Source organism: Solanum stenotomum, chromosome 3 (assembly GCF_019186545.1).
Source record: "Solanum stenotomum isolate F172 chromosome 3, ASM1918654v1, whole genome shotgun sequence".
Lineage (NCBI taxonomy): Eukaryota > Viridiplantae > Streptophyta > Magnoliopsida > Solanales > Solanaceae > Solanum > Solanum stenotomum.
The window spans coordinates 27,153,464-27,160,998 of NC_064284.1; positions in this window are offsets into that span (position 1 = coordinate 27,153,464).

The window sequence follows — 7,535 nt, forward strand, 5'->3', positions numbered from 1 at the left end:
GGGGGTAAAAAAATAAAAAATTGAAATTAGAAATATCTTTTAAAAATAATTTTTGATGTTTCTTTGGGAGAGGGGGTAGGGGTAGGGGTGAGGGTGGGGTAAAAAAAATTGAATTTAAAAACAAGCTTTAAATTATTTTTTTTTCTTTTTTGGGGGTGGTTGGGGGGCTGGTTTGAGGGTAGAGACAAAATAAATTGATTTTTTCAACAAAAAATTAATTGTAATTTGAAGTTAGAAGAGAGTTTTGGAAAATGTTTTCCTTAAGTTTTGAAGGGAAGTCATTTTCCTTGAATTTGAGGAAAATGAGTTGATTTGGAAAACACTTTCCAAAACATTTAACCCAACCAAACATGAGAAAATTGGACCAAACACACCCGTAATGTTACATTATTATCCTGTCGCATCAAATTAATGAAGAAATCATATATTTGTTTTATAAGTATTTTCTTATAAGTTCAATCGAAATTGAAACCGATAAAATATCTTATTAATTTAATTATTTATTTAGCATATTGAAAAATTTAATAAATCGATAATACAAAAAACTAAACCAAACCAACCGATACATACTCCTATTAAGTAGTGGCAAGGCCAAGATTTCTGTTAAGGGCGTTAAACTTTTGAAAGACAAATAAAAAAATAGATGTATGAATGCAACTTAAAAATGTAATTAAATCATAAAAAAAAATTGTTATAGAACTAACAACAGTATAACCAAGATAACATAAAATTGAAAAAAAATAATGTTTTTTCGCAAGCATAATAGAATATATTATTTGAATCATGCGTGAGGATACTTGATATATTTGAATATGTTAATAATTATCTCGTTAGAAATAATATTAGACATTTCTATTTAGGCCACAAAATTTATTTAAAAAGAGAAGATATTTCTATTTACAAAATATATTACGAAAGCATCAAAGAATTCATTATCCGTGATAAAATTTAATATAAAACTTAAATTATTCGATATTTAAGAAAAATATTTCCATGTTGAAACTTCAAATAGAATATCTAGTTACTCGATCTAATCAGAAAAATAATTACAATACAAAAATCATGACACAAGAAAGATGAAAAATTATCAAGGCCGCTATGTAATTATCATCAAATAATCACAAACAATAATTTTTAAAGAAGTGTCTTTACTTTGCATCTAATTTTATGATGCCTATAAATGAGCAATATTTTAATGAGAAAAAAAATAAAATAATTCTCTTTTTTAAATAGCAAAATTTTGGTTCTCTTACTCAAAATTTTGGAGTTCTTGCAACTATAAATCAGAAGGCCTTTAATAATTATATATAAAAGTTATTCTATTCAAAAAAATAATAAAAAATATAAAGTAGGGAAATAATATTTCAAAAGATAAATTAATTACGGGAATCAAACCTGCAGTATCTGGGAAGTTTGAACATCCTTGACCGTTTAGCTATCACTCTCAGGTCTCAATAGTGTTAGGGGTGTACATGATTAATTATTTATTCATTTTAAGTTAAATTATATAACATAATTTTTCGACAGAAGGTATTCGACTGATCATATTACATCATTGTAGCCCTGACAGGCTGACACCCCGTCGACAGAAGGTATTACTAGGGGTGTACATGATCGGGTTGGTTCGGATTTTTCAAATATTAAACTAAACCATTTGTGTAAAAATTTTAAATTTATAAACCAAACCAAACTAATAAAATTCGGATTTTTCGGGTTTTTCAACCTCGGGTTGATTTGGATTTTTCAATTACCAAACCAAACCATTGTGTCGAATTTTTAAATTTATAACTCAAACCAAACTAATAAACCTTGGATTTTTCCATATTTTTGGATTTTTTCGGTAAAGTTTGCAAACGAACATATAATTAACTTGTGCTCCAAATATTTCTTTAGTCCAACTAAAATACAATTATCTAAGATGTTTCTTAAGAAAATAACACAAAATATGAGATGAGTACTGATGACACTAAAATATTCAATAAAAAATAATAATGAAATCATCATATAAAATAAATATTGCAAAGTCATAATGAAAATGATCATAATTTAAAAGTACTAAATCATGCTAAAATAAGTTTAATAAGTATTAGTTACATTACTAAATATTTAAGGAAAATTAAAATTAGATTATGTATTTTAATTGTGTAAATCAATGTAAAACTAAAGAACAAATATTCAATATTATTGTCATTCTTAGTGTTGAATTGATTTTCATTTTGCATTAGTATTAATTTGATTTTGATTTAAGTTTTATTATAATTATCAACATTTATGAACTATAATCTTTATTGGACCATTACGAATTCTAAGTTTTAAACTTGAAATAATACACTAAAAGATAAAAACTATGAAATAGTATAAGAAATATTTTAAAATTATATCAAAGTAAATATTTTTATGTATAAAATAAAATTTTAAAATTAAATATATAATGTCGGGTTGGTTTGGTCTCGGGTTGGTTTTTTTAGTTAAAACCAAACCAACCCAAATATAGTCGGGGTTTTTTTTTCAATACCAAACCAAGTCAAACCAAATCACTAGTCGGATTTTTTTTCGATTAGACTCAATTTGCGATTTGATTCCGTTTTCGGTTTGATTTTGTACACCCCTAGATATTATCAAGAAATTCGACAAATCACACTAAACTGATATTTCAAGTCAAATTCAGCTCGATAAATGATTTGGTTTGATAGGGAAACCCCTCACTGCACGATTATAATTGATTTGGTATGTTGTTAATTAAAAAAGTAAAATCTAACCAAAATAATCTGACATTATGTGTATACAAATTATAAAAAATATCTATTATAATATAATTTATAAATGCTTCTTAAACTTTTTTCATAGTGTTTAGTTTTTAACATATTATTTCAATCATGAAATTGAATTTTTGAATGGTCCAATATAACTTATAAATAGCAGTTTGTTTCTGTTTTTGTTTTCCCTAAATACTTTATGTGAAGCTCCGAGCCTATACCTTGGACATTACCGATAATCAGAGACCATTGCTAATCCCAAAGAAATCCTTGACCTGGCTAATTATGATTTACATGACTCTATGGAATACATAGAAGTTTTAATAAATGAGCATTTAAATCATTGTCTGGAAATACTTGACATAAAGGATCAATTTCAATAAAACATTTGATAAAACTATTGGAAATTGTCTAACTCTGTCTATCCATGAAACCTCTAAAATATTGTGGAACAAGACACACAACACCTCAAAAGAAAGCAATACTAAAACTAAATAATCAACTAGAGTCCTCCGGAAGCAAGAAGGTCTCACCAAAAGCTGTCGAAAAGTGAAGTACATCTCAACGGAGCACTTGTTGATGATCTTGAAGACCTATATCAACATCATGAGACGATACATGTTGAATAACATCAGTACACTGAATGTACAATATGTAATATGACTGAATAAAATAATAACTGAAATGATGACGAAATATAACTCAAGTGAAACAAGATATGAACTAGTAGTGAAAACCATTTGTACCTTTACAATAAGATATGCAATGATAAACTTTACTCTGTTGGGGAGCTTTTCTAACCGACAACTATCACTATGAGCCTAGCGATGATACAATATTCCATCCACGTTACCAGGGTCATCCTATACTTTGTCACGCTATATGATACTAACTATAACTATGAATCCATCCAATATGTCTTACAAAGAGGCGGTTAGGAGTCGCCCGAAAGTCGGTACAATCCTATCTTACACTGACTATATAGTTTATGGGACTTTGAATTAAAAATAAACTCGTATTCAGTTCGGTGCTCGATATAACTTTCAAAATAATCAATATCATTGTGCTCAATAGTACTCTTTTAAAGAACTTATAGCTTTACTTCACGTTACTTTACTGAAATGTTTTTTAGAAAAGAATCAATTATGCTCTTTTCTTCTCAGTTGCCAAATAATACATTTTTTTTATAAAAATACATATGAAATTACTTATGTCCTTTTAAAGACCCTTTTCAAATTATGCATTTGGAAAGAATGTTCATGGACTTACCTTTCAAGTTTGAATCAATGTATAGGCAAAACTCAAATAGAAACCTTAAAAAATATGACTTTTAGAAAGAAAAAAAATCTCAATAAAAATAGGTTCATGTGAAAATACAAGCATGAACAACAACTCACGAATCTCAATGCATAAAATATTGTAATTCATAATTAAGAAATCAGAATACGGAATAAGAACACAATTCGTATCTAGAATAACATGAAAACTTTAGGTAGAATACTGAATTGAACTCTTACCGACTGAAATTAGATGTAGGGCGTGAGGACAACCATCCATTACTATGAATAGTCTTACATACTTGGAAGAACAAAGTTCTTGATAAAACTTAAAGAACGCTTGAAAAACCTACCTTTCTTTTCTTGAATCCTTAATTACTCTAAGACTTGGAAGTGTTAATGTGAGTATTATGATCGATTAATATTGTTTAGAACCTTATTTAAGTGTAAAAACGTAGGGCTTAGAAGGGGTGTGAAAAGATTGAACTATATCCCTCCTAAAAATTCATCGAAAACCTTCCACGGGACCATCTATGGTTTGTGGTTTGATCTACGGACCATAGATCCCATCCATGAAATTCATATTGAAATTTTATGACTCAAAAGTTCATTCTACGGGCCCAAACTACGACCCGTAAAAGTTTCTATTATCCATAAATGGGTTCGTAGGAAATAAACCCAAAATGTTGATTTTTAGTATTTTTTTTTCCACGAGTGAATAGTAATGGTCGTAGAGACTTCTATGGCCCGTAGAAGTGATTCATAGGTCACTGACTCAGAAAACTCTACTGTGGTAGTCTCTGGTAAAACAGTCATAACCTTTTATTTCGAAATCTAAATGAGGCAAACTTGGTGGCATGACGCATAGACCTTTAATTTGATATGCCACGAGCCACCTAATTCATTATTTTCTGAGAGAATTGATCGTTTGAAGTTGTCTTAAGTAGAATCTTATATCAAAACTTAATTGGTAAGGAAGCTTTCAAACTCAATTTTGTGATAGGGGATTCTAGTGACCTTAATTAATATCTAAATCCATTCATGCACTATAGAATTGACCTTAACACATAAGAACAATTTAAGAATCACCCAATACGACTTTACATGCAAATGAAGAATGGTTCAGACCTTAGCTTAGAAATTTTCGGAATGTTACACTTTAATTGTAAGTTTTTTTTAACTAACATATTATCAATCACCAATAAACAAATTAAAGTTATAGCCCCATAGCCGGCCAAAAATGAAATTCTTTTGATCACATACAATTTCAATAGAAAAAAATAAGTTTTTTTTTAAATTTTTTTTTGTGTGTATAAATGAAGATTTCATAGATGTAAATGCAAATCTCTTAAAAAGAATCTATAAAACTAAAAAAAAGAATTAAAAAAATCATAAATGACATCAATCCCCTCTCCCCTATAACTAACTTTAGATACAACTTGATTATTTTCTGATGTAAATAAACTAAAGCTATAAGTATGGATAAGATGCACAAAAGAAAATTGTAGACACAATTGAAAATTCCCCAAATGTAAATACATCTCTTCGTGTTTCTAAGGCAAGTTTTACAAATTGCTTGTCACCCTTATCATTTTTCTTCTAATAATTTAATCGATGTTGATTTGAAAGTTAATTATGTATATATTAATTTTTTTATAAATAATATAGTCTTAATATTTATATAATTTTAACCCGCTCCTAAAACAAATTAATTAACATAGTTTCTTTTTATAATTTATCACACTGGTATTTGATGATGATTTCGTGAAGAATGGAAGATGTTAAAAATTTGGAATTGTTAATGTTCTTTATGTGTTAATGGTGTTCTTAAGGAAGTAGAAGCAAAGAAATGTATATTTGATCCAAAAACACCAATTGAAAAATGTTAAATCTTGTTTGGGTGTAAAAATTGATTTTCCAAAATCAAAATTAAAAAAATGACATGAATGAGTTTTTTCTTTAACACAATGACATAGATAAATCAAATTTTTAACAATGAACCATTTCTAAAAATTGGATCGAATCTTCAGTCTTTTCCCTAAATATGATAAATAGAGCCGTAATTAAAGAACTTATGTTGCAAAATGACATATTTTAAGTGGGACCAGACTTGTTTAAGAAAAGTCGCAATGTTTCTAGATGGTTGCAAACATACGTTATCATCCAGAAAAAGAAAAAAGATTGATGCAAACGTTTTGTAACGATCGGGTTCCGTCGTTATAGGAAAGCCAACGGGGAAAAATTTTGGGTCGAAAAAATTTTTCGTAGTAACTTGGGATTTCCCAACCTAGTCCAGATTTGGACGAAATCGAAGTCATTAAGGTATAGGGAAATCTGGTAGCAATCGGATGATTTAATTATGATTTTGATTATATGAGTAGATAGATAAGTCGTTAAGGAACTCGTGCGACTTTACGGAATTGAATTCAGGCGAGTAGAACGCCCGAAATTGATCTTAGCGTGAATGTGTAGTTCCTGAGTGTCGTGGTTGAAGGTGTGTTGTGAAATGGGGGTATGGAATTATTAAAATAGCTCATTATTTCGTGCAAGCCGCTTTCGCGGTGATTTCTGTCGCCAGGGCGGGGTCGCTGTGGCGGGGTGAGGACCGCTGTGGCGGACCAGACGTGACTTAAAGTCGTAAATAAACCACAAAAACTTTTTATTCTGCAATTTTTGAATTTGAGAGCTAAGGAACAAACCTAGAGCTTTTCTTAATAGTTTTCCACCATTCTTGAGGCTAAAGGTAAGATTTTCACTCCCCGAATTCGTTTTTCAATCCGTAGAACGTAATCTAATGGTAATTAATTATCGATGGGAAGGACTTTTGATCTGGAATTTATGGTGAAAACAACCCTAATTGGGATATTGGGATCAATGGTTTGATCTAGGGTTGTTAGAATTGTTACTATCCTGGGTAATTAGTGATTGTTTATTGATTCGCATATTATATTGATTGTTTGTAGATCAAGAACAAGCAGAATGAATCTGGAAAGGGAAGAATCAAGTTTCTTAGGGTTTCAAGCTTGTTTCGAGGTAGGTGATGGTTGTGATTTTATGATTGTGTGATGTATGTTTGTCTTGCTTCATTATGATACATGTATGTATGCGGATGTTGCATTATTGATCACACTTGTTGTAAATGAGGATATATGATTGATGAATGTCATGAATCATGACTTGATTGTATGATTATGAGAATGCACTTGTGATTGTGACTTGTTGAATGGATCGGGTGTTGCGTTCCAACACACTAACTTGCATCGATTGCCACGTTCTGGCATAAACATTGGATCGGGTACCACGTTCTGATATTCAAACTGTTTGGGTTTGGATTCCATAAGAGTACCAATGAGTTAATTGACATAATTGTGTATCTTGAGAAATGTGAACGGTACCTTATTCGTAATTATTGATAATATTGTATATGTTCGATATATGCATGTGATTATATTGTTGTAATGACTTATGTATGTTACACTTAGTGGAATAACTGTGTGATCCT